The sequence below is a fragment of the Rutidosis leptorrhynchoides genome, chromosome 4 (genome assembly GCF_046630445.1).
Source record: "Rutidosis leptorrhynchoides isolate AG116_Rl617_1_P2 chromosome 4, CSIRO_AGI_Rlap_v1, whole genome shotgun sequence".
In the NCBI taxonomy this organism is placed as follows: Eukaryota; Viridiplantae; Streptophyta; class Magnoliopsida; order Asterales; family Asteraceae; genus Rutidosis; species Rutidosis leptorrhynchoides.
In genome coordinates, this window is record NC_092336.1 from 226884045 (window position 1) to 226911441 (window position 27397).

Below are 27397 nucleotides of genomic sequence, written 5' to 3' on the forward strand. Positions count from 1 at the left end.
TTTTTCTGCGTTTTGCCAGAACACTTCATCATTATCATCCAGCTTTTACCGTTTAAAGTCGTTTATAGCTTTTGCTGGTTCATCAGTATTTTTTCCATTTTCGGAGAACCAATTCGTAGTTCGGAGTGTTTTTCAGAAATTTCACATTCAAATTAAGTCCAGAAGATAGACGTTATATATACATATATAATTGTTAGCGTAGACATGCTGCGAGATTTCAAAATACTGATTGCTAATTCCCAATGATTCGTATGGCAATTCTCATTACAAGATGCGAATGAGTAAATGATGGAGTTTCAATGAATAATTATAATGACTTTTTGGAGAGGCTAAAGTCAAAGGGCAATGAAGTTGTTGGTACATCTGCTAATAATGTGGTGGAATGTAAAAGGTTCCCTGGTAACGATGGTGTATATCTTAGGGTTATAATAAGGTTAGAATGACTGAAAAGTCGAAGTTGACTTGATGGAGCTGTGACAAAACTGGCTACTTTGAATAGGAGTCGCAAAGTTATTTTTGCTAATAAATGCCAAAGAATCTGATGCGGATACGTTGTTTAAACTTTTACTTTGGTTTCAAGAGTTTTTCGGGTACATAACTGTGGGTAACATGTGGTTGGATCATTATCTCGATTGCTCATCATTCTAAGTGTCTTCAGAAATTTTCGAAGGGTTTGAACACAGATTGTAATCGTTAACATACATTTGATGTTCTAACACAGTTTTAAAGTCAAAATATAGCTTGTGAAAGATGTAAGGATCTAAGAGTGATGATTTTGGTCATATCTCAAGTTGAATTTTGAGATTTCAAAATCAGAATATGTAATTAAATTTTGAATGAGTATGGTTGTTTTGATTTCTATAAAAGAATGTATATTGTTGTGAAAGTAGGGAGTATAATGGATGATTTGCTGAATCAGATTCGAAGAATGTAACATATTAATTGTGAATTTATATATCTCTCGGGTATTACCTACCCGTTAAAAAAAATTTCACAATTAATATTTTGTACAAAAGAATTTTATTACAGTCTTTATGAAAATATATATATGTATATTTTCTTCAGATGTAACATAGATTTAATGAGTTAATGTTAAATTAAACTCATTTGATTTACGGTTGAAACTAGAATTGAATAATCCCTAAAGGCTTTAAAAAGTACATAACTTTTACGCAGTATTTCTTTAATGACATTGGAATTATGAATCAATACTTCGTTATTTGTTGATGTATGATGTTCGGTTCATGAAATTCTTGTGAATTTCGCAAAGTATGAATGATGTTATTTGAAAAGTTTCGAGTACATCGATGATGAAAGTGTAAAATCAAACATATATTTGAATAATACACTTGATTTATTATGAGATGGAATTTATTGAATTAAAACAGAGATTGTAGTTAACGATGGTTAAGTTGTTAAGGAAGGATGTACATCTTAGCATATTAGTAATATGAATTTAATCGAGTAGTATCTACCCTTATTTAATTCATACATTATAGCTTAGTACGAAAGATTTATTTTGATCTCAAAATTTGTATATATGTAATATACATATAATTTCTTCAGAGAAAATGAGTTAATACTTCATAACTCGTTGATACAATATACGCGTTATTGATTCGTAATGATGTCCACGGTGATTCTCGAACTGACAGAGTTTGTGATGTTATAGGTGTTGTTGATTCTGATGTTGACTGTACTGATGATGCTGGTGACGTTGACGATACTGTTGATGCTGTTGGTAAAACAAGTTTAACTTGTTAATCACACACCATTTTTGTCAGGGTTTCTACTCTTCCTTCTATCATTTTGGTTCGCTTAACTGATTTATGGTTAGGGCTAGATTAGATAATCTCTAAGACTTTAGAGATTATATAATCGCCGTGGAATGTTTCTCCAATGAAGTTATGAATTAATACTTCGTCAGTTATTGTTGTTGGTACTCCTTGGTATCTATGGTGCGTATGACGTTGATGCTCGTGGGACAGATTATGAAGTTGAGGTTTACAATGCGGTTGTGGTTGGAGGTGGTAATGGTACTGTTGGCATTGATGATGGTGGTACTGGTTATGCTGCTGGTGCTGCTGCTGGTGTTTGTAATCTCTGCACCATATTCTCCAAAGCTACTACCCGAGCGCGAAGTTCGTTGACTTCTTCTATTATTCCAGGATGATTGTCGGTCGGAACGAGCGGATAAATAAAATCTAGAATTTGATGTAGTATATAATTGTGACGAGATACCCTGGAAATGAGAGAGAAAATGGTGTCTCGAACAGGTTCGCCGGTAAGTGCTTCAGGTTCTTCTCCAAGAGGGCAATGTGGTGGATGGAAAAGATCGCCTTCTTCTTGTTTCCAATGATTGAGGAGGCTACGAACTCATCCCCAATTCATCCAGAATAGGTGATGACTGATTGGTTGATCCATTCCGGTCACATTGCTTTTGGATCTTGAGTGAGATTCCATTTCAGAATCCGAGTGACTTGAACTGATGACAAATTCCATTTCGTACGATTGGATAAAGGATTTTCGATATAAAATGATTTTTCGGCTACCGGGTGGTATTCTATTTACATAGGATATCTATATATAGAGATCAAAAGATTTCATAGATTACGGAGGAATTTGCGAGATATGTCAGGCAAAAGTTTAAAGTAACAGATACGATCAGATATGATTTAGCAGATACGTTAAGATATGAATTTTGTCTATACACTACTCATGCAATTAATGTAGCAAGACGCGTCTAGACTAATAATGATAAGCAGGTAATTTCCTATGGATGATAAGCAGATGATTTCCGACTAGAAATGATAAGCAAAACTTTTGACATGCAGGCACGGTCGAAGTCCAGAATCACTAATGCGTCCTAACGACTTATCAGTTAGACACACTAATGCAGACCTGGTTCGCTAAGACCACCGCTCTGATACCAACTGAAAGGACCCGTTCATATAGATTATAAACGATTCACAATAGTTGATTACATTGCGAGGTATTTGACCTCTATATGATATATTTTACAAACATTGCATTCGTTTTTAAAAGACAAACTTTCTTTACATCGAAAATTGACAGGCATGCATACCATTTCATAATATCCACTATCCAACTATAAATTGATTTAATAATAATCTTTGATGAATTCAATGACTTGAATGCAACGTTCTTCGAAATATGCTATGAAAGACTCCAAGTAATATCTTTAAAATGAGCAAATGCACAGCGGAAGATTTCTTTAACACCTGAGAATAAACATGCTTTAAAGTGTCAACCAAAAGGTTGGTGAGTTCATTAGTTTATCATAATCATTTATTTTCATCATTTTAATAGACCACAAGAATTTCATTTCCAGTTCTCATAAATATACGTCCCATGCATAGAGACAAAAATAATCATTTATATGGTGAACACCTGGTAACCGACATTAACTAGATACATATAAGAATATCCCCTATCATTCCGGGATCCTCCTTCGGACATGATATAAATTTCGAAGTACTAAAGCATCCGGTACTTTGGATGGGGTTTGTTAGGCCCAATAGATCTATCTTTAGGATTCGCGTCAATTAGGGTGTCTCTTCCCTAATTCTTAGATTACCAGACTTTAATAAAAAAGGGCATATTCGATTTCGATAATTCAACCATAGAATGTAGTTTCAATTACTTGTGTCTATTTCGTCAAACATTTATAAAAATTGCGCATGTATTCTCAGCCCAAAAATATAAAGGGTAAAAAGGCAAATGAAACTCACCATACTGTATTTCGTAGTAAAAATACATATAACGTCATTGAACAAGTGCAAGGTTGGCCTCGGATTCACGAACCTAAATTAATTATATATATTTATGTATTGGTCAATATTTGTCTAACAAATTAGGTCAAGTCATAGTGTACCACAATCCTAATGCTCGAGACTAATATGCAAAAGTCAACAAAAGTAAATTTGACTCAAAATAATTTCCAAAAATCTATACATGATTAATATATAGTTTAAATATCGTCATTTTATATTTTTAAATATTTTTAAAAGATTTATTATAGTAAATAATATAATTTATGTATTAATAAATAAAATTTTATATTAAATTTATATAATAAAATATACTTTTATATATATTAAGTAATAAAATTTATAGGGTTAATTTAATATCGTAAAGATAATATGATAGGTATTATTAAAGTAAGTTATTACACGTAGTAAAATATGTTTGTATCACATATTTATTTGATAAAATAATATCTATAATGATAGTAAGTAAAAGTTGTATTATTTTGTAATAATAATTATTATTATTATAAAAATATCAATATTTATAATTACTAAGATGACATTATAATAAAACGATAATTCTAATTATGATAACTTTAATATTTACGATAATTTTTAATATTATATTTAAAATAATAATTCTATTTAAAATAATAATAATAATGATATTTTATAGTAACAATGACATTTCTATTAAAATGATAATTTTTGTTAAAATGATAGTTTTAATACTAACGATACTTTTAATAATAATAGTAATGATAAAAATAATAAGAACGATAATTTTATCTAAATCAATATCTTATAATATTTTAATTTCATCATGATACTCTTACTCATTATTTCCTAATCGTTTCGTTTAATAGCTTTTAATCATCTTTTATATCGTGTTCATAATAATGATAATAATAGTAATCAAAATAATTAGGTGTTACAAATATTTGTTTTAATTACACTAATATTAATAATGATAGTTACTATAACATTATTAACGATAATACTAATAATTATCTTAATGATAATATAGTAATAATAATAATAACAATAACAATAACCATTTTTAAATAATGATATATATATATATATATATATATATATATATATATATATATATATATATATATATATATATATATATATATATTAATAATGATAATAATAATAATAATACTAAAAATAATAATAATAATAATAATAATAATAATAATAATAATAATAATAATTCGATAATAATAATAATACTAATTATAACTTTAACGATAATAACGATAGTAATAATAAAAAAAATAACAATTTTTAATGATAAATCCTTTTTATTGATAAAGATAATAATAATGATAATAATAAGATAAAACTAGAACGACGATAAAAACTACGATAATAATAACCATTTTTAATAAAAATATCGAAAATTCAATTGATTATAACTTCTAATCCGTTCATCGAAACCATTCGATATCTAAAGGAAAAGTTCTTAATTTTTCGCTAGCTTTCCAAGGACATGCATATCTTATACCTTATCTCAACCGCAAGTGTAACTAATTCAAGATTCAACCTAACCTGTCTAAGGGCAATATCAAAAGTACAAGCATGCATAATCCTAAATACTCGAGCACTAGTCAGGGATACACTATTAGTATGTAAAAGTTAAATTATGAGTACTCACGTATCAATATTGAGATTCAATATTGCAGGAAAGGTACATAGACGCAACGGAGATGATAAACACTATATTGACCTCACGAGCATACCCATGAACCATACACAATCACCTCCATAGCTATAACCCATAATTTCCTTAATCCAATTCCACTCGAAAAACAATTTCGAAATCACTCGGACAGCACTTTGACGTAATATTTTATGTATACTAATAATATCTTGAAATAATACGGAGTAAATATATATATGTAAATCGATTGAGAGAGTTTAGAGAAAAATATTTTCAAGTTTCTATGAAATAATGAAACCTATTGAATTCTATTTATAATAGATTTTTGAATTATTAAAGTAAATTATTAAAGTGAATTATTAAAGTATGAATTATTAAAGTGAATTATTAAAGTATGAATTATTAAAGTGAATTATTAAAGTTAAAGTAAAGTAAAAATAAAATAAAGATAAAGTTTAAGTATAGTAAAAGTATAAAACTATGTACGTATAATACGCGTATAAATATATATAATATTAATTTAAATCGTTATATATATTTAATAAAATAATATATAAATATCGTTATCTTTATCATACTAGTTAAGTAATGAGTTGTCAAAAGTGGTTCTAGATATTTATAAAAGTTATATATGTTTTAATAATAAAGTTCTTCTTAAACTGAAAACATTTTTGTACGTTTGAAACTAAATAGATCAATCGAGTCTTTATGAGATTCAATCTTCCACTATTCTTTGTCTAGTTCTCAATGATTGACAATTTGTTCTTATTTATAAATCACTTTACCATTTTCTGAATATTGTTAAAATGGAAAGATTTCTCAAATCAACGTGGGCCTTTCAACAGAGACTTGTAATCATAATTCAATATATCTGATAATTCAATCATTTGATCTTATCTTCTAATTCCATTGATAAACATTTTGAAACAGATACAATCATATAAAGTATTTAATCTAATATTTTGTTTACGTTTCAAGTTATAATATATATACACATATACATATATAATCATATTCGTTTAATGGTTCAACTTGATCGAGGTTGAATGAATGTATGAACATAGTTTAAAATTCTTAAAATTTAACTTAACAAATATTGCTTATCGTGTCGGAAACATATAAAGATTAAAGTTTAAATTTGGTTGGAAATTTCCGGGTTGTCACAATTTTCACAAGCCCAACACATGTTTTTAATTTAAGCTGAACAAGGATCAAGTGGGGGATTCGTCTGGAATAAATAAAAAATATACAGCCGCTTGATTAAACTCAATTATTTATTCAATCATCATCGACCTAAATCCTTATCATTATTTCTCTTCTTCTTCAATTATTATTAATCACCATCTTTATTATTCATCTTCGCTGTAAAACAGAAACAGAAGCAGAGACAGAAATCGAGTAGCAGTATCATCATCATCATTAAATTATTGTTCATCGTTTTTTTTAAATTGGTTTTGATGTTTCTGGGTTTGTAAACAGCGAAAATAAACAGAATAATAGCAGTAGCGTTATCGCTGGTGAGGGTGGCTGTTTGTGATGGTGTCGGTTTGAACCCGTAAACAGTGACAGGAAAATTAAATAAACAGCTTAGCAGTCGCATGGTTCTTTTATTTCTCGAAGAAGAAAAAGGAATAACTCAGTGGGTTCATGATTACGGTTCATGGTTGATATTGGTGATCAAAACAAAGATAATGTAATTATTTCGACTTGTGGTGATTTTGTTGGACTGAAACAGTAAAAAGAGTAGCAGGAGGATAGCGACCTGTTTTGGTGATGGTATTTGGTTTGGTTCACCTCCAAAGTAGAAACAGAAGAACCGAGTAGTAACAAGATCACCACAGGTGGTTTGGGTTCGGTCTAACAGAAAAAGTCTAAATAGGTTTGATGGTAGGATGGTCATGGGTTTTAGATGGTGATGTTTTGGCTTATGTTTGATCAAGAATTCGTAATAGGAATACATAACAACATCCGTAACTTAAGGTATTCGTGAGTTTTAAGTGGTGGTTTATGGTGAGGTTTACGGGGGTGATCTTGGTGGTCTTTCTTGGTGATTGAAACGGAAACATAAACTAAACAATAGTTGTAGTAGTAGCAGCGTACACTGAACATAAGCAGCTAGTTGTTCTAAACTCTTATGACGATAGTTTTAATAGGATATTATTTTGTACACCCGTTGTTAATCGGCGGCGGATAAAAGTCTAAAAAAAATCCCAAATTCTTACATTAATTTCATTTATTTATTTCAGTCATGTGATCAAAAGGTTCTTCTAATATTTATTTTAATACACTCACAAACTCGCATTTTATTTGTTAATATCAACCATATAAATCTGACCGGCTATTCGAGCTCAATTCTAACTAAAATATAGATAATTTTAAAATCAATCAAATAGATTTTAAATATATTTTGTTATTAAGGCTAAAATTTATATAACCTATTTTCGGATCACCGTTTAAAAAAAAATCATATAAGTATGAATTTTACTTGTTTAATATCCATCGAATGATAAACGAGTACTTCTATCGTTTACTAAATAAATTCAAAATTATATTTATATATTCAATATACCTTATTTATTTATATAGATATGTTTTAAATAATAATTATTATATATTGTTATATTTTACATAGTTAATTCTAATATAATATATCTCAATTTATTATTTTTATATATTTAAATATATACGTATCTATCTACAAGTAATTGTTCGTGAATCGTCGAGAACAGTCGAAGTTTAATGAATGTAAGAAAACAGTTCAAAAATTTTTGAGACTCAGTTTAACAGACTTTGCTTAACGTGTCGGAATAATATAAAGATTAAGTGTAAATTTGGTCAAAAATTCCCGGGTCGTCACATTCTGACGGGGTATTACACAAACGAAGGGAAAAATTAGATCGAAGGGAGGAATGACATGGGAAGAAAGATGACAGGAGTAGGTTCGCACCTTATCGAAGAGACACTGGAGCAGGAATCCTTGGGAAATTGATAAAGTCCCCAAGGGAAATCCTTATAATTGAGAAAGCGGCACACAAATTCAAAGCCCTTGGAAAGATGTTCAATCAAGGTAAACAGAGAGACATGAGTAAACTTTGTGACTTTCATAACGATTAGGGACATGAGATGGATGATTGTTATAATCTCAAGACAACTATCGAAGAGGGGTCAGGTCAGGGAAATTATCTCATTTGATTAAAGGAATACGTGAACCGAAAAAAGAAAGAGTAATTGAGCCAAGAATTAAGGATAGAAAACAAGATGATGAGAAGGCAATCTTTGCGATAGATTCATACAAACCTTACAAAAAAGGGAAAGAACTCGTGTAGCTAGAGAGTGGGAAGAGGTTTCTTTCCCAGCCCTTAACATGATCTACTCTCTTAATTACCTGTTACCTTCAATGAAAAAAAATCTTTAACAGAGAAGTTCGAAGAATATACTTAGATGGAGGTAGTGCTTGTGATGTAATGTATGAATATTGCTTTGCCTAACTCATTCCAGCTATCAGAGCACACCTATCATCCCCTCGAGTGCCTTTAGTAGGATTTTCTGGAGAAATTTGTTGGCTCATTTGGGAAATCGACCTTGACTTCACAATCGGGGAACCACCATTAACTCGAACAGAGACCATAGACTTTGTTATGGTTCGATCCACCTCTCCACACAATATCTTGCTTCGGAGAGTTGCCATGAGAAAAAAATGCACGTGCTTCATAAAATCGCATGTTGCCATGTTATTGGTTTAACATTACAAGCTCCCTTTGATTGATCCACCAAACACGTATGTTTACTAGTTAAAGATGAGAAGTGGTTTAAACAACAAGATTTTCGAGGCTGGGAAATCTCGTGATCATGAAAATAGTTTTATGGTCGCGAAGTCGTAATAATAGGTTTTGGAGTTCCTGACCTAAAGGAATATGGTCGCGAGAAAGTAATTACGATTGCAAGATATGTCTTATATAAGAGTTCGTTTCAGTTTGGGACTCCTTATTTGTATTCGATTCGTTGTTACATTTGCGCTATAAATAATACCATATTGTAAACTGTACCTGTGTGCACGAAATTTATAGTAGAAAATCTCTAGTCTGCGCACATGGACTAATCCGTTCTCTGTATTTGAGTTTGGGTATAACCACGCTAAATCCTTGTGTCTATCTTTATTTTATCATCTTCATGCTTTAGCTAATTAGTTATCGTTCGTGTGTTACCAATTGGTGTAAATCACTGGTCTTGTTGGGTCCTTAATTCCTAACAAATGATATCAGAGCTTTAAGGTTTAAAGATCGACACGATGGTGAATTCAAATCACAATTTTTGATATGATCATGATCTAGTTATCATTGCGTGAATGAGTGATGAATCTAGGGTTTCGTTTGCAACATGTATCGTGATCAATCAATTTTGTTTAGGTTGCTCGTGATGAACTCAGCGAGTACATTCTTTATACTCAAGAGGTGATCAATCAAGATTAGGCTGATTTTAATTTAGTGATAATGTAACCCGACCAAATTGCATTATGAGTTTATGACGATGGTTTTTTCGTGGCGGAAACGAAGTTGGTGATCGGATCGATTAGTTTGTTACAGAAGAGATTTTCGGGAGATCCGGGTGTCGGATCCGAGTTCTTGTTCCCCGCTATCCCGTATGAAGGAATGATCGAGATTAATTCGGATGTTCATACGTAGCTGTAGGAGAAAATTCATTGCGGGTTCGTTAACCATCGGATCGCTCTGAAATTTAGATTATAGATAGAGGACACATTGATCTACATGCATTTAAACTTTTGCGAAGATTGTATTGTTAAATTTTTAGATATTATTTTTCAAAATTGTTGCAGTTTCCGGATGATTTTTTCGGGTTTAATGATGCGAGTGCGAGACGGTTTGTCTTGTGAAACTTCAGGTGATACGAGTGGTTGGGTATTGAATGGGACAAATCGATTTGGAAATCTACAGTGGGAATTGTCGAAGAAGTTTGGTACTTGGGGATTTTGAAACGGGATGACCAAGTGATTAGTCAGATATTTTAATATGCTTAGAATATACGGGAGGGTGAAGCTTCTTTTCACTAAGAGATTGGTTGTTGAAGGGATTTAGACAGAACACGTTCAACTATTGCTCGGGTTTGATGGTTGGTTTAATAAAGCGATCGAGTTTTCTTCGAGGGTAACCAATTAGGAGTTTTTAGGTGATAGATGGAGTGTATAATCTTGTAAGGCCCGAAACTTGAGCATTATGGATTGTTAAGGGTGTCGAGAACTCGATGTGAGTTTGGTAACTGACAGACATTATTGAGCTAGCGAGAGTTGGAAGACTAGTAGAGTTATGGATATGGTTGTGCGAGTTGTTTCTCCAATGTTCTCAAATTTAGTGCATTGATTCCGGATAACACTAGGGCTTTGACTACTTGGTTTACTCTCAAATGGCAAAGTATTTGCGACTGTCTGTTGGTACAAACCAAGTTTCTTCTCGACTAACCGTGGTTTAATTCTTGATCGTACAATGGTAAAGTGCTTAGGATGAGAATATGGGGTTTGTAAAATTCATAGCGTTATGAGGAGGCCAGTGTACCAGTTTGAAAATAGAAAGTTGGAAAAGATGGTAGACTTCAAGATGGTGGTTGAGTTCTCACCGAGTAGTTTGATGAATAGTCTACAAAGGTGTCTGTTGGGGTTTTCTGATTACTGGGAAGGAATATCATAGATAGATGGGTTAATCTTTATGCGTAGTCATTGACATGTCGATGGCAAGATTGGATGTGTCTAGAGCGATGAGTGAGGCGGTGTATGAAATGTCCCGTTCTTATTGATTAAAAACATTCCATATTAATTGATTTCATTGCGAGGTTTTGACCTCTATATGAGACGTTTTTCAAAGACTGCATTCATTTTAAAACAAACCATAACCTTTATTTCATCAATAAAGGTTTAAAAAGCTTTACGTAGATTATCAAATAATGATAATCTAAAATATCCTGTTTACACACGACCATTACATAATGGTTTACAATGCAAATATGTTACAACAAAATAAGTTTCTTGAATGCAGTTTTTACACAATATCATACAAGCATGGACTCCAAATCTCGTCCTTATTTAAGTATGCGACAGCGGAAGCTCTTAATAATCACCTGAGAATAAACATGCTTAAAACGTCAACAAAAATGTTGGTGAGTTATAGGTTTAACCTATATATATCAAATCATAATAATAGACCACAAGATTTCATATTTCAATACACATCCCATACATAGAGATAAAAATCATTCATATGGTGAACACCTGGTAACCGACATTAACAAGATGCATATATAAGAATATCCCCATCATTCAGGGACACCCTTCGGATATGATATAAATTTCGAAGTACTAATGCATCTGGTACTTTGGATGGGGTTTGTTAGGCCCAATAGATCTATCTTTAGGATTCGCGTCAATTAGGGTGTCTGTTCCCTAATTCTTAGATTACCAGACTTAATAAAAAGGGGCATATTCGATTTCGATAATTTAACCATAGAATGTAGTTTCACGTACTTGTGTCTATTTTGTAAATCATTTATAAAACCTGCATGTATTCTCATCCCAAATTATTAGATTTTAAAAGTGGGACTATAACTCACTTTCACAGATTTTTACTTCGTCGGGAAGTAAGACTTGGCCACTGGTTGATTCACGAACCTATAACAATATATACATATATATCAAAGTATGTTCAAAATATATTTACAACACTTTTGATATATTTTGATGTTTTAAGTTTATTTAGTCAGTTGTCCTCGTTAGTAACCTACAACTAGTTGTCCATAGTTAGATGTATAGAAATAAATCGATAAATATTATCTTGAATCAATCCATGACCCAGTGTATACGTATCTCAGTATTGATCACAACTCAAACTATATATATTTTGGAATCAACCTCAACCCTGTATAGCTAACTCCAACATTCACATATAGAGTGTCTATGGTTGTTCCGAAATATATATAGATGTGTCGACATGATAGGTCGAAACATTGTATACGTGTCTATGGTATCTCAAGATTACATAATATACAATACAAGTTGATTAAGTTATGGTTGGAATAGATTTGTTACCAATTTTCACGTAGCTAAAATGAGAAAAATTATCCAATCTTGTTTTACCCATAACTTCTTCATTTTAAATCCGTTTTGAGTGAATCAAATTGGTATGGTTTCATATTGAACTCTATTTTATGAATCTAAATAGAAAAAGTATAGGTTTATAGTCAGAAAAATAAGTTAAAAGTCGTTTTTGTAATGGTAGTCATTTCAGTCAAAAAAACGACGTCTAGATGACCATTTTAGAAAACATACTTCCACTTTGAGTTTAACCATAATTTTTGGATATAGTTTCATGTTCATAATAAAAATCATTTTCTCAGAATAACAACTTTTAAATCAAATTTTATCATAGTTTTTAATTAACTAACTCAAAACAGCCCGCGGTGTTACTACGACGGCGTAAATCCGGTTTTACGGTGTTTTTTGTGTTTCCAGGTTTTAAATCATTAAGTTAGCATATCATATAGATATAGAACATGTGGTTAGTTGATTTTAAAAGTCAAGTTAGAAGGATTAACTTTTATTTGCGAACAATTTTAGAATTAACTAAACTATGTTCTAGTGATTACAAGTTTAAACCTTCGAATAAGATAGCTTTATATGTATGAATCGAATGATGTTATGAACATCATTACTACCTTAAGTTCCTTGGATAAACCTACTGGAAAAGAGAAAAATGGATCTAACTTCAAGGGATCCTTGGATGGCTCGAAGTTCTTGAAGCAGAATCATGACACGAAAACAAGTTCAAGTAAGATCATCACTTGAAATAAGATTGTTATAGTTATAGAAATTGAACCAAAGTTTGAATATGATTATTACCTTGTATTAGAATGATAACCTACTGTAAGAAATAAAGATTTCTTGAGGTTGGATGATCACCTTACAAGATTGGAAGTGAGCTAGCAAACTTGAAAGTATTCTTGATTTTATGTAATTAGAACTTGTAGAATTTATGAAGAACACTTAGAACTTGAAGATAGAACTTGAGAGAGATCAATTAGATGAAGAAAATTGAAGAATGAAAGTGTTTGTAGGTGTTTTTGGTCGTTGGTGTATGGATTAGATATAAAGGATATGTAATTTTGTTTTCATGTAAATAAGTCATGAATGATTACTCATATTTTTGTAATTTTATGAGATATTTCATGCTAGTTGCCAAATGATGGTTCCCACATGTGTTAGGTGACTCACATGGGCTGCTAAGAGCTGATCATTGGAGTGTATATACCAATAGTACATACATCTAAAAGCTGTGTATTGTACGAGTACGAATACGGGTGCATACGAGTAGAAATTTTGATGAAACTGAACGAGGATGTAATTGTAAGAATTTTTGTTAAGTAGAAGTATTTTGATAAGTGTATTAAAGTCTTTCAAAAGTGTATAAATAAATATTAAAACACTACATGTATATACATTTTAACTGAGTCGTTAAGTCATCGTTAGTCGTTACATGTAAGTGTTGTATTGAAACCTTTAGGTTAACGATCTTGTTAAATGTTGTTAGCCCAATGTTTATAATATCAAATTAGATTTTAAATTATTATATTATCATGATATTATCATGTATGAATATCTCTTAATATGATATATATATATATATACATTAAATGTCTTTACAACGATAATCGTTACATATATGTCTCGTTTAAAAATCATTAAGTTAGTAGTCTTGTTTTTACATATGTAGTTCATTGTTAATATACTTAATGATATGTTTACTTATCATAGTATCATGTTAACTATATATATATATATCCATATATATGTCATCATATAGTTTTTACAAGTTTTAACGTTCGTGAATCACCGGTCAACTTGGGTGGTCAATTGTCTATATGAAACATATTTCAATTAATCAAGTCTTAACAAGTTTGATTGCTTAACATGTTGGAAACATTTAATCATGTAAATATCAATCTCAATTAATATACATAAACATGGAAAAGTTCGGGTCACTACAGTACCTACCCGTTAAATAAATTTCGTCCCAAAATTTTAAGTTGTTGAAGGTATTGACGAATCTTCTGGAAATAGATGCGGGTATTTCTTCTTCATTTGATCTTCACGCTCCCAGGTGAACTCAGGTCCTCTATGAGCATTCCATCGAACCTTAACAATTGGTATCTTGTTTTGCTTAAGTCTTTTAACCTCACGATCCATTATTTCGACGGGTTCTTCGATGAATTGAAGTTTTTCGTTGATTTAGATTTTATCTAACGGAATAGTGAGATCTTCTTTAGCAAAACATTTCTTCAAATTCGAGACGTGGAAAGTGTTATGTACAGCCGCGAGTTGTTGAGGTAACTCAAGTCGGTAAGCTACTGGTCCGACACGATCAATAATCTTGAATGGTCCAATATACCTTGGATTTAATTTCCCTCGTTTACCAAATCGAACAACGCCTTTCCAAGGTACAACCTTAAGCATGACCATCTCTCCAATTTCAAATTCTATATCTTTTCTTTTAATGTCAGCGTAGCTCTTTTGTCGACTTTGGGCGGTTTTCAACCGTTGTTGAATTTGGATGATCTTCTCGGTAGTTTCTTGTATAATCTCCGGACCCGTAATCTGTCCATCCCCCACTTCACTCCAACAAATCGGAGACCTGCACTTTCTACCATAAAGTGCTTCAAACGGCGCCATCTCAATGCTTGAATGGTAGCTGTTGTTGTAGGAAAATTCTGCTAACGGTAGATGTCGATCCCAACTATTTCCGAAATCAATAACACATGCTCGTAGCATGTCTTCAAGCGTTTGTATCGTCCTTTCACTCTGCCCATCAGTTTGTGGATGATAGGCAGTACTCATGTCTAGACGAGTTCCTAATGCTTGCTGTAATGTCTGCCAGAATCTTGAAATAAATCTGCCATCCCTATCAGAGATAATAGAGATTGGTATTCCATGTCTGGAGACGACTTCCTTCAAATACAGTCATGCTAACTTCTCCATCTTGTCATCTTCTCTTATTGGCAGGAAGTGTGCTGATTTGGTGAGACGATCAACTATTACCCAAATAGTATCAAAACCACTTGCAGTCCTTGGCAATTTAGTGATGAAATCCATGGTAATGTTTTCCCATTTCCATTCCGGGATTTCGGGTTGTTGAAGTAGACCTGATGGTTTCTGATGCTCAGCTTTGACCTTAAAACACGTCAAACATTCTCCTACGTATTTAGCAACATCGGCTTTCATACCCGGCCACCAAAAATGTTTCTTGAGATCCTTGTACATCTTCCCCGTTCCAGGATGTATTGAGTATCTGGTTTTATGAGCTTCTCTAAGTACCATTTCTCTCATATCTCCAAATTTTGGTACCCAAATCCTTTCAGCCCTATACCGGGTTCCGTCTTCCCGAATATTAAGATGCTTCTCCGATCCTTTGGGTATTTCATCCTTTAAATTTCCCTTTTTTAAAACTCCTTGTTGCGCCTCCTTTATTTGAGTAGTAAGGTTATTATGAATCATTATATTCATAGATTTTACTCGAATGGGTTCTCTGTCCTTTCTGCTCAAGGCATCGGCTACCACATTTGCCTTCCCCGGGTGGTAACGAATCTCAAAGTCGTAATCATTCAATAATTCAATCCACCTACGCTGCCTCATATTCAGTTGTTTTTGATTAAATATGTGTTGAAGACTTTTGTGGTTGGTATATATAATACTTTTGACCCCATATAAGTAGTGCCTCTAAGTCTTTAATGCAAAAACAACCGCACCTAATTCCAAATCATGTGTCGTATAATTTTGTTCGTGAATCTTCAATTGTCTAGACGTATAAGCAATCACCTTCGTTCGTTGCATTAATACACAACCGAGACCTTGCTTTGATGCGTTACAATAAATCACAAAATCATCATTCCCTTCAGGTAATGACAATATAGGTGCCGTAGTTAGCTTTTTCTTCAATAACTGAAACACTTTCTCTTGTTCATCATTCCATTCAAATTTCTTCCCTTTATGCGTTAATGCAGTCAAGGGTTTTGCTATTCTGGAAAAGTCTTGGATGAACCTTCTGTAGTAACCAGCTAGTCCTAAAAACTGGCGTATGTGTTTCGGAGTTTTCGGGGTTTCCCACTTTTCAACAGTTTCTATCTTTGCCGGATCCACCTTAATACCTTCTTTGTTCACTATGTGACCGAGGAATTGAACTTCTTCCAACCAAAATGCACACTTTGAAAACTTAGCGTACAATTCTTCCTTCCTCAATACTTCTAACACCTTTCTCAAATGTTCATCGTGTTCTTGGTCATTATTTGAGTAAATAAGTATGTCATCAATTAAAACAATGACAAACTTGTCAAGGTATGGTCCACACACTGTGTTCATAAGGTCCATGAACACAGCTGGTGCATTAGTTAAACCAAACGGCATGACCATAAACTCTTAATGACCGTAACGTGTTATGAAAGCAGTCTTTGGAATATCATCTTCTTTCACCCGCATTTGATGATACCCGGAACATAAGTCAATCTTTGAATAAACAGACGAGCCTTGTAGTTGATCAAATAAGTCGTCGATTCTCGGTAGTGGGTAGCGGTTCTTGATGGTAAGTTTGTTCAACTCTCGGTAGTCGATACACAACCTGAATGTACCATCTTTCTTCTTGACAAACAAAACAGGAGCTCCCCACGGTGATGTGCTTGGTCGAATAAAACCACGCTCTAAAAGTTCTTGTAATTGGCTTTGCAGTTCTTTCATCTCGCTGGGTGCGAGTCTGTAAGGAGCACGAGCTATTGGTGCAGCTCCTGGTACAAGATCTATTTGAAATTCAACGGATCGATGTGGGGGTAATCCCGGTAATTCTTTCGGAAATACATCGGGAAATTCTTTTGCGACGGGAACATCATTGATGCTCTTTTCTTCAGTTTGTACTTTCTCGACGTGTGCTAGAACAGCATAGCAACCTTTTCTTATTAGTTTTTGTGCCTTCAAATTACTAATAAGATGTAGCTTCGTGTTGCCCTTTTCTCCGTACACCATTAAGGGTTTTCCTTTTTCTCGTATAATGCGAATTGCATTTTTGTAACAAACGATCTCTGCTTTCACTTCTTTCAACCAGTCCATACCGATTATCACATCAAAACTCCCTAACTCTACTGGTATCAAATCAATCTTAAATGTTTCGCTAACTAGTTTAATTTCTCGATTTCGACATATATTATCTGCTGAAATTAATTTACCATTTGCTAATTCGAGTAAAATTTACTATCCAAAGGCGTCAATGGACAACTTAATTTAGCACCAAAATCTCTACTCATATAGCTTCTATCCGCACCCGAATCAAATAAAACGTAAGCAGATTTATTGTCAATAAGAAACGTACCCGTAACAAGCTCCGGGTCTTCCTGTGCCTCTGCCGCATTAATATTGAAAACTCTTCCGCGGCCTTGTCCATTCGTGTTCTCCTGGTTCGGGCAATTTCTAATAATGTGGCCCGGTTTTCCACATTTATAACAAACTACATTGGCATAACTTGCTCCAACACTACTTGCTCCGCCATTACTCGTTCCAACACCATTTGTTCCTTTCGTTCTATTAACCCCTGGTCCGTAGACCTCACACTTCGCCGCGCTATGACCATTTCTTTTACACTTGTTGCAAAATTTGGCGCAGAACCCCGAGTGATACTTTTCACACCTTTGGCATAGCTGCTTCTAATTGTTGTTGTTGTTGCAGTTATTATTGTTGTTGGGATGATTGTTGTAGTTACTGCTGTTGTTGTTGTTGTTGTTGTTGTTGGGCCATTTGTTGTAGTTGCGATTGATGTTGCGATTGTTGGGATAATTGTTGCGATTATTGTTGTAATTGCTGTTGTTGTTGTATTGGTGATTCTTATCACCGTTTTCCTCCCACTTTCTTTTGACTTGCTTCACATTGGCCTCTTCAGCAGTCTGTTCTTTAATTCTTTCTTCAATCTGGTTCACTAGTTTGTGAGCCATTCTACATGCCTGTTGTATGGAGGCGGGCTCGTGTGAACTTATATCTTCTTGGATTCTTTCCGGTAATCCTTTCACAAACGCGTCGATCTTCTCTTCCTCATCTTCGAATGCTCCCGGACACAATAGGCACAATTCTGTGAATCGTCTTTCGTATGTGGTAATATCAAATTCTTGGGTTCGTAACCCTCTAAGTTCTGTCTTGAGCTTATTGACCTCGGTTCTGGGACGGTACTTCTCGTTCATCAAGTGCTTGAATGCTGACCACGGTAGTGCGTACGCATCGTCTTGTCCCACTTGCTCTAGATAGGTATTCCACCATGTTAACGCAAACCTGTGAAGGTATGCGTAGCGTACTTCACTTTGTCCTCTTCAGTACACTTACTTATGGCAAACACCGATTCGACCTTCTCGGTCCACCGTTTCAATCCGATCGGTCCTTCGGTTCCATCAAATTCCAAAGGTTTGCAGGCAGTGAATTCTTTGTAGGTGCATCCTACACGATTTGCTGTACTGCTAGATCCAAGGTTATTGTTGGTATGTAACGCAGCCTGTACTGCGGCTATGTTTGAAGCTAGAAAAGTACGGAATTCCTCTTCATTCATATTCACGGTGTGTCGAGTAGTCGGTGCCATTTCCTTCAAAATAGTCAAATGGAACAAGTTAGTCATACAGAATATTAAGAGTAGTTAATAGTATTTCGTAGCATAATATGAACTCATTTATAAAAGCTTTTTCTTCATATTAGCGTTTTATAAGTTTAAATTCGGGTAGTACCTACCCGTTAAGTTCATACTTAGTAGCTAATATACAATTCAACTACTACAATTCTATATGAAAAACTGATTATAATAATATTTCGCGTTCAAACTTTTACACAATATTTTACAAACTTACAATACCGCTTATTTTACATATAGCATGAAATATAGCACACAATAAATTTGATACAAGATGGTTGTGAAGATAATTCTAGCTAGTACACAAGTCGTTCAGCAAAGGCAATAAAGATACGTAATTCATACGTCCAGAAACAAGTCATGCATTCTGGTTTTACTAGGATTACTTCCCATCCTTGGTCTTGTGGAACATAACCGTTATGGCCGTTGATAAGACAGCGTGTTCTAACGTCGTCAAAGGGACGAGGGTTACGTAATGTCCAACAGTCCCGTAACAATCTAAAAACCTCATTTCTTACCCCAATTACCGACTCCGTCACTTGTGGGAACGTTTTGTTTAATAGTTGTAGGCCGATGTTCTTGTTCTCACTTTGGTGAGAAGCGAACATTACTAATCTGTAAGCATAACATGCTTCTTTATGTTGCATGTTAGCCACTTTTTCTAAATCACGAAGTTCAATATTCGGATATATTGAGTCAAAATAATTTCTTAACCCATTGCGTAAAATAGCATTTGGGTTCCCCGCAATATATGCGTCAAAGTAAACACATCGTAACTTATGGATTTCCCAATGTGATATCCCCCATCTTTCGAACGAAAGCCTTTTATAAACCAAGGAATTCTTGGAACGTTTTTCGAATGTATTACAAACTGATCTCGCCTTAAATAGTTGTGCCGAAGAATTCTGACCGACTCTAGACAAGATTTCATCAATCATGTCTCCGGGTAGGTCTCTTAAAATATTGGGTTGTCTATCCATTTTGTGTTTTTATACTGTAAAATAGACAAGAGTTAGATTCATAAAAAAAAAAAATACTTATTAATACAAGCAATTTTTACATATATCATAAAGCATAAGCACACTATATTACATATATTACACCACACGAATACAACTATCTTATTCCGACTCGCTTGTTTCTTCTTCTTCGGTTTTGGTTCGTTTTGCCAAGTTTCTAGGGATATATGATGTTCTCCTAATACGAGCCGTCGTTATCCACATTGGTTTAGAAAAACCTGGTGGTTTAGAGGTTCCCGGGTCATTGTTACAACTTAAGGACTTCGGGGGTTGACGATACATATAAAGTTCATCGGGGTTGGAATTAGATTTCTCTATTTTTATGCCCTTTCCCTTATTATTTTCTTTTGCCTTTTTAAATTCAGTTGGGGTAATTTCTATAACATCATCGGAATTCTCGTCGGAATCCGATTCATCGGAGAATTGGTAATCCTCCCAATATTTTGCTTCCTTGGCGGAAACACCATTGACCATAATTAACCTTGGTCGGTTGGTTGAGGATTTTCTTTTACTTAACCATTTTATTATTTCCCCTACCGGTTCTATTTCTTCATCCGGTTCCGATTCTTCTTCCGGTTCCGATTCTTCTTCCGGTTCCGACTCTTCTTCCGGTTCCTCTTCGGGAACTTGTGAATCAGTCCACGAATCATTCCAATTTACATTTGACTCTTCATTATTATTAGGTGAGTCAATGGGACTTGTTCTAGAGGTAGACATCTATCACATAATATCAAACGCGTTAAGAGATTAATATATCACATAATATTCACATGTTAAAAATATATAGTTTCCAACAAAATTTGTTAAGCAATCATTTTTCAAGTAAACACGGTCGAAGTACAGACTCACTAATGCATCCTAACAAACTAGATAAGATACACTAATGCAAAATTCTGGTTCTCTAAGACCAACGCTCTGATACCAACTGAAATGTCCCGTTCTTATTGATTAAAAACATTCCATATTAATTGATTTCGTTGCGAGGTTTTGACCTCTATATGAGACATTTTTCAAAGACTGCATTCATTTTAAAACAAAACATAACCTTTATTTCATAAATAAAGGTTTAAAAAGCTTTACGTAGATTATCAAATAATGATAATCTAAAATATCCTGTTTACACACGACCATTACATAATGGTTTACAATGCAAATATGTTACAACAAAATAAGTTTCTTGAATGCAGTTTTTACACAATATCATACAAGCATGGACTCCAAATCTCGTCCTTATTTAAGTATGCGACAGTGGAAGCTCTTAATAATCACCTGAGAATAAACATGCTTAAAACGTCAACAAAAATGTTGGTGAGTTATAGGTTTAACCTATATATATCAAATCATAATAATAGACCACAAGATTTCATATTTCAATACACATCCCATACATAGAGATAAAAATCATTCATATGGTGAACACCTGGTAACCGACATTAACAAGATGCATATATAAGAATATCCCCATCATTCCGGGACACTCTTCGGATATGATATAAATTTCGAAGTACTAATGCATCTGGTACTTTGGATGGGGTTTGTTAGGCCCAATAGATCTATCTTTAGGATTCGCGTCAATTAGGGTGTCTGTTCCCTAATTCTTAGATTACCAGACTTAATAAAAAGGGGCATATTCGATTTCGATAATTCAACCATAGAATGTAGTTTCACGTACTTGTATCTATTTTGTAAATCATTTATAAAACCTGCATGTATTCTCATCCCAAATTATTAGATTTTAAAAGTGGGACTATAACTCACTTTCACAGATTTTTACTTCGTCGGGAAGTAAGACTTGGCCACTGGTTGATTCACGAACCTATAACAATATATACATATATATCAAAGTATGTTCAAAATATATTTACAACACTTTTAATATATTTTGATGTTTTAAGTTTATTAAGTCAGTTGTCCTCGTTAGTAACCTACAACTAGTTGTCCATAGTTAGATGTATAGAAATAAATCAATAAATATTATCTTGAATCAATCCACGACCCAGTGTATACGTATCTCAGTATTGATCACAACTCAAACTATATATATTTTGGAATCAACCTCAACCCTGTATAGCTAACTCCAACATTCACATATAGAGTGTCTATGGTTGTTCCGAAATATATATAGATGTGTCGACATGATAGGTCGAAACATTGTATACGTGTCTATGGTATCTCAAGATTACATAATATACAATACAAGTTGATTAAGTTATGGTTGGAATAGATTTGTTACCAATTTTCACGTAGCTAAAATGAGAAAAATTATCCAATCTTGTTTTACCCATAACTTCTTCATTTTAAATCCGTTTTGAGTGAATCAAATTGCTATGGTTTCATATTGAACTCTATTTTATGAATCTAAACAGAAAAAGTATAGGTTTATAGTCAGAAAAAGAAGTTACAAGTCATTTTTGTAAAGGTAGTCATTTCAGTCGAAAGAACGACGTCTAGATGACCATTTTAGAAAACATACTTCCACTTTGAGTTTAACCATAATTTTTGGATATAGTTTCATGTTCATAATAAAAATCATTTTCTCAGAATAACAACTTTTAAATCAAAGTTTATCATAGTTTTTAATTAACTAACCCAAAACAGCCCGCGGTGTTACTACGACGGCGTAAATCCGGTTTTACGGTGTTTTTCGTGTTTCCAGGTTTTAAATCATTAAGTTAGCATATCATATAGATATAGAACATGTGGTTAGTTGATTTTAAAAGTCAAGTTAGAAGGATTAACTTTTATTTGCGAACAAGTTTAGAATTAACTAAACTATGTTCTAGTGATTACAAGTTTAAACCTTCGAATAAGATAGCTTTATATGTATGAATCGAATGATGTTATGAACATCATTACTACCTTAAGTTCCTTGGATAAACCTACTGGAAAAGAGAAAAATGGATCTAGCTTCAACGGATCCTTGGATGGCTCGAAGTTCTTGAAGCAGAATCATGACACGAAAACAAGTTCAAGTAAGATCATCACTTGAAATAAGATTGTTATAGTTATAGAAATTGAACCAAAGTTTGAATATGATTATTACCTTGTATTAGAATGATAACCTACTGTAAGAAATAAAGATTTCTTGAGGTTGGATGATCACCTTACAAGATTGGAAGTGAGCTAGCAAACTTGAAAGTATTCTTGATTTTATGTAATTAGAACTTGTAGAATTTATGAAGAACACTTAGAACTTGAAGATAGAACTTGAGAGAGATCAATTAGATGAAGAAAATTGAAGAATGAAAGTGTTTGTAGGTGTTTTTGGTCGTTGGTGTATGGATTAGATATAAAGGATATGTAATTTTGTTTTCATGTAAATAAGTCATGAATGATTACTCATATTTTTGTAATTTTATGAGATATTTCATGCTAGTTGCCAAATGATGGTTCCCACATGTGTTAGGTGACTCACATGGGCTGCTAAGAGCTGATCATTGGAGTGTATATACCAATAGTACATACATCTAAAAGCTGTGTATTGTACGAGTACGAATACGGGTGCATACGAGTAGAAATTTTGATGAAACTGAACGAGGATGTAATTGTAAGCATTTTTGTTAAGTAGAAGTATTTTGATAAGTGTATTGAAGTCTTTCAAAAGTGTATAAATACATATTAAAACACTACATGTATATACATTTTAACTGAGTCGTTAAGTCATCGTTAGTCGTTACATGTAAGTGTTGTTTTGAAACCTTTAGGTTAACGATCTTGTTAAATGTTGTCAACCCAATGTTTATAATATCAAATGAGATTTTAAATTATTATATTATCATGATATTATCATGTATGAATATCTCTTAATATGATATATATACATTAAATGTCTTTACAACGATAATCGTTACATATATGTCTCGTTTAAAAATCATTAAGTTAGTAGTCTTGTTTTTACATATGTAGTTCATTGTTAATATACTTAATGATATGTTTACTTATCATAGTATCATGTTAACTATATATATATATATATATATATATATATATATATATATATATATATATATATATATATATATATATATATATATATATATATATCCATATATATCCATATATATGTCATCATATAGTTTTTACAAGTTTTAACGTTCGTGAATCACCGGTCAACTTGGGTGGTCAATTGTCTATATGAAACATATTTCAATTAATCAAGTCTTAACAAGTTTGATTGCTTAACATGTTGGAAACATTTAACCATGTAAATATCAATCTCAATTAATATATATTTAAACATGGAAAAGTTCGGGTCACTACAGTGTAGTGATCGGGTTAAACCAGTAATTGATGTCTCGCACGCTTCAATGTATTTTCTAGTATAAGAAGATGATCTTCGAGTTTAGGAAGATGGTGGAAAAGAAATTGAGAAGGCCCAAGCTAGTATTGGATTATCACTCTGTGTTGGTTTTTTGTGTCGAAAGACTTCCTTCCCTCTTAGTATAGCGATGTGAAAGTGGGGCATGATTCGGGTAGTTTATCTGGAGATATCAAAAGAAGTTGTTAAACAGCTATGTTGGGGTTGTTGTGGGTTGTATAAACATAGTTGACGGGTTAAAGAAGATTGATTTTTTTAAGTCTTCTTCAAGTGGGAGTTACAGGTGTGAAGTAGTTTACACAAGAAGAATTTCGAAGCTGAGAAATCTCGCGATCATGAAAATAAGGATTACGGTCACGAATTCGTAACAGTAGGTTCATGTTCCTAGGAAATGACTAACACACGAGGGAAATGTGCGGCATATCACCAACAACAAATGGAAACTCGAACCTTTCTTGAAGAATGAGTTGTTCACTATGATGAATTTCCAAACCTTCACAAATCATTCACTCAAAAAGAATGTTTCTCTTTCTTAAACCTAGATGAAGTCATCTACCCACCTCTTATCCGAGAATTTTATGCCAACTTTGAACTTGTCAACCCTAATCAAGCCAAATTTAAACTCGGTAGGAAAATTCACACTTGGCCTCTCTCGTACTTTGCCTCGGTTATGAGAATTCCCTCACATGGTCGTGATTTCTACACTCCTAGAACCAATCTTAGATCCTTGCACCCAACATAAACAGTACAAGAAGTACTATCCACCATCACTGATAATGCTAAAAACGAACATATATTTCATAGCATTATTCCTCAAGAAATACAAGCTTTTAGTTGCAATTGTTCTATTTACAAGTGATATTCGTTTAAATAATAAAAGGTGAAGACAAAAGACAGATTCGACGAATTGAAGACGCAAACGACCAAAAAGCTCAAAAGTACAAAAGACAATCAAAGAGGTTCCAATTATTGATAAGAAACGTCTCGAAATTACAAGAGTACAAGATTCAAAACGCAAAGTACAAGATATTAAATTGTACGCAAGGACGTTCGAAAATCCGGAACCGGGACATGAGTCAACTCTCAACGCTCGACGCAACGGACTAAAAATTACAAGTCAACTATGCACATAAATATAATATAATATTTAAATAATTCTTATAATTATTTATATATTATAATAAATAATAAAAACCGTCGGCAAGAAAGACTCCAAACTGGTGTGAGCTGGAATTTCAAACTCCGCGACTCGCAGAGTTTGAAGGCAAAATATGTCGCGAGTCGCGGAGCCCCAATTTCTGAAACTCCCTATAAAGCTCGCGCATTCTGATCGTAAAAATTCACCAAAAAAATATCCATCCATCTCTCTATCTATCGTAATATTTATATTTATAATTTATATTTTAATTTTAATTTTAATTTTAATCCTAATAATAAGGGTATGTTAGCGAATGTTGTAAGGGTGTAAGTCGAAATTCTGTCCGTGTAACGCTACGCTATTTTTAATCATTGTAAGTTATGTTCAACCTTTTTACATTAATGTCTCGTAGCTAAGTTATTATTATGCTTATTTAATCCGAAGTAATCATGATGTTGGGCTAATTACTAAAATTGGGTAATTGGGCTTTGTACCATAATTGGGGTTTGGACAAAAGAACGACACTTGTGGAAATTAGACTATGGGCTATTAATGGGCTTTATATTTGTTTAACTAAATGATAGTTTGTTAATGTTAATATAAAGATTTACAATTGGGCGTCCCTATAAATTACCATATACACTCAATCGGACACGATGGGCGGGGTATTTATATGTACGAATAATCGTTCATTTAACCGGACACGGGAATGGATTAATAGCCACTAGAATAATTAAAACAGGGGTGAAATTATGTACAAGGACACTTGGTATAATTGATAACAAAATATTAAAACCTTGGGTTACACTCAGTCGACATCCTGGTGTAATTATTAAACAAAGTATTAAAATCCTGTTACAGTTTAAGTCCCCAATTAGTTGGAATATTTAACTTCGGGTATAAGGATAATTTGACGAGGACACTCGCACTTTATATTTATGACTGATGGACTGTTATGGACAAAAACCAGACGGACATATTAAATAATCCAGGACAAAGGACAATTAACCCATGGGCATAAAACTAAAATCAACACGTCAAACATCATGATTACGGAAGTTTAAATAAGCATAATTCTTTTATTTCATATTTAATTTCCTTTATTTTATATTTAATTGCACTTCTAATTATCGCATTTTTATTGTTATTGTATTTAATTGCACTTTTAATTATCGTACTTTTTAATTATCGCAAGTTTATTTTATCGCACTTTTATTATTCGCAATTTCATTATCGTTATTTACTTTATGCTTTAATTTAAGTCTTGTATTTATTTTTAATATTTTACATTTGGTTTTAACTGCGACTAAAGTTTTAAAATCGACAAACCGGTCATTAAACGGTAAAAACCCCCCTTTATAATAATAATATTACTTATATTTGTATTTTTATAAAAGTAAACTAATATAGCGTTAAGCTTTGTTTAAAAAGATTCCCTGTGGAACGAACCGGACTTACTAAAAACTACACTACTGTACGATTAGGTACACTGCCTATATGTTTTGTAGCAAGGTTTAAGTATATCCATTCTCTAAATAAATAAATATCTTGTGTAAAATTGTATCGTATTTAATAGTATTTTCTGCTAAAATTTAATAGTATTTTATACCCCTCCGCTACCACATCAAGTATTTTTGGCGCCGCTGCCGGGGAGACTCTTAAACGCCGGAAGCGCAACGCTAATATAAAAAAAAAAAAATTATTTTACTTTTATTAAAATTCGTTTTTATAAAAGTACGTTTTAAATATTCGAAAATATAAAAAGAAAAACAAAAATTTA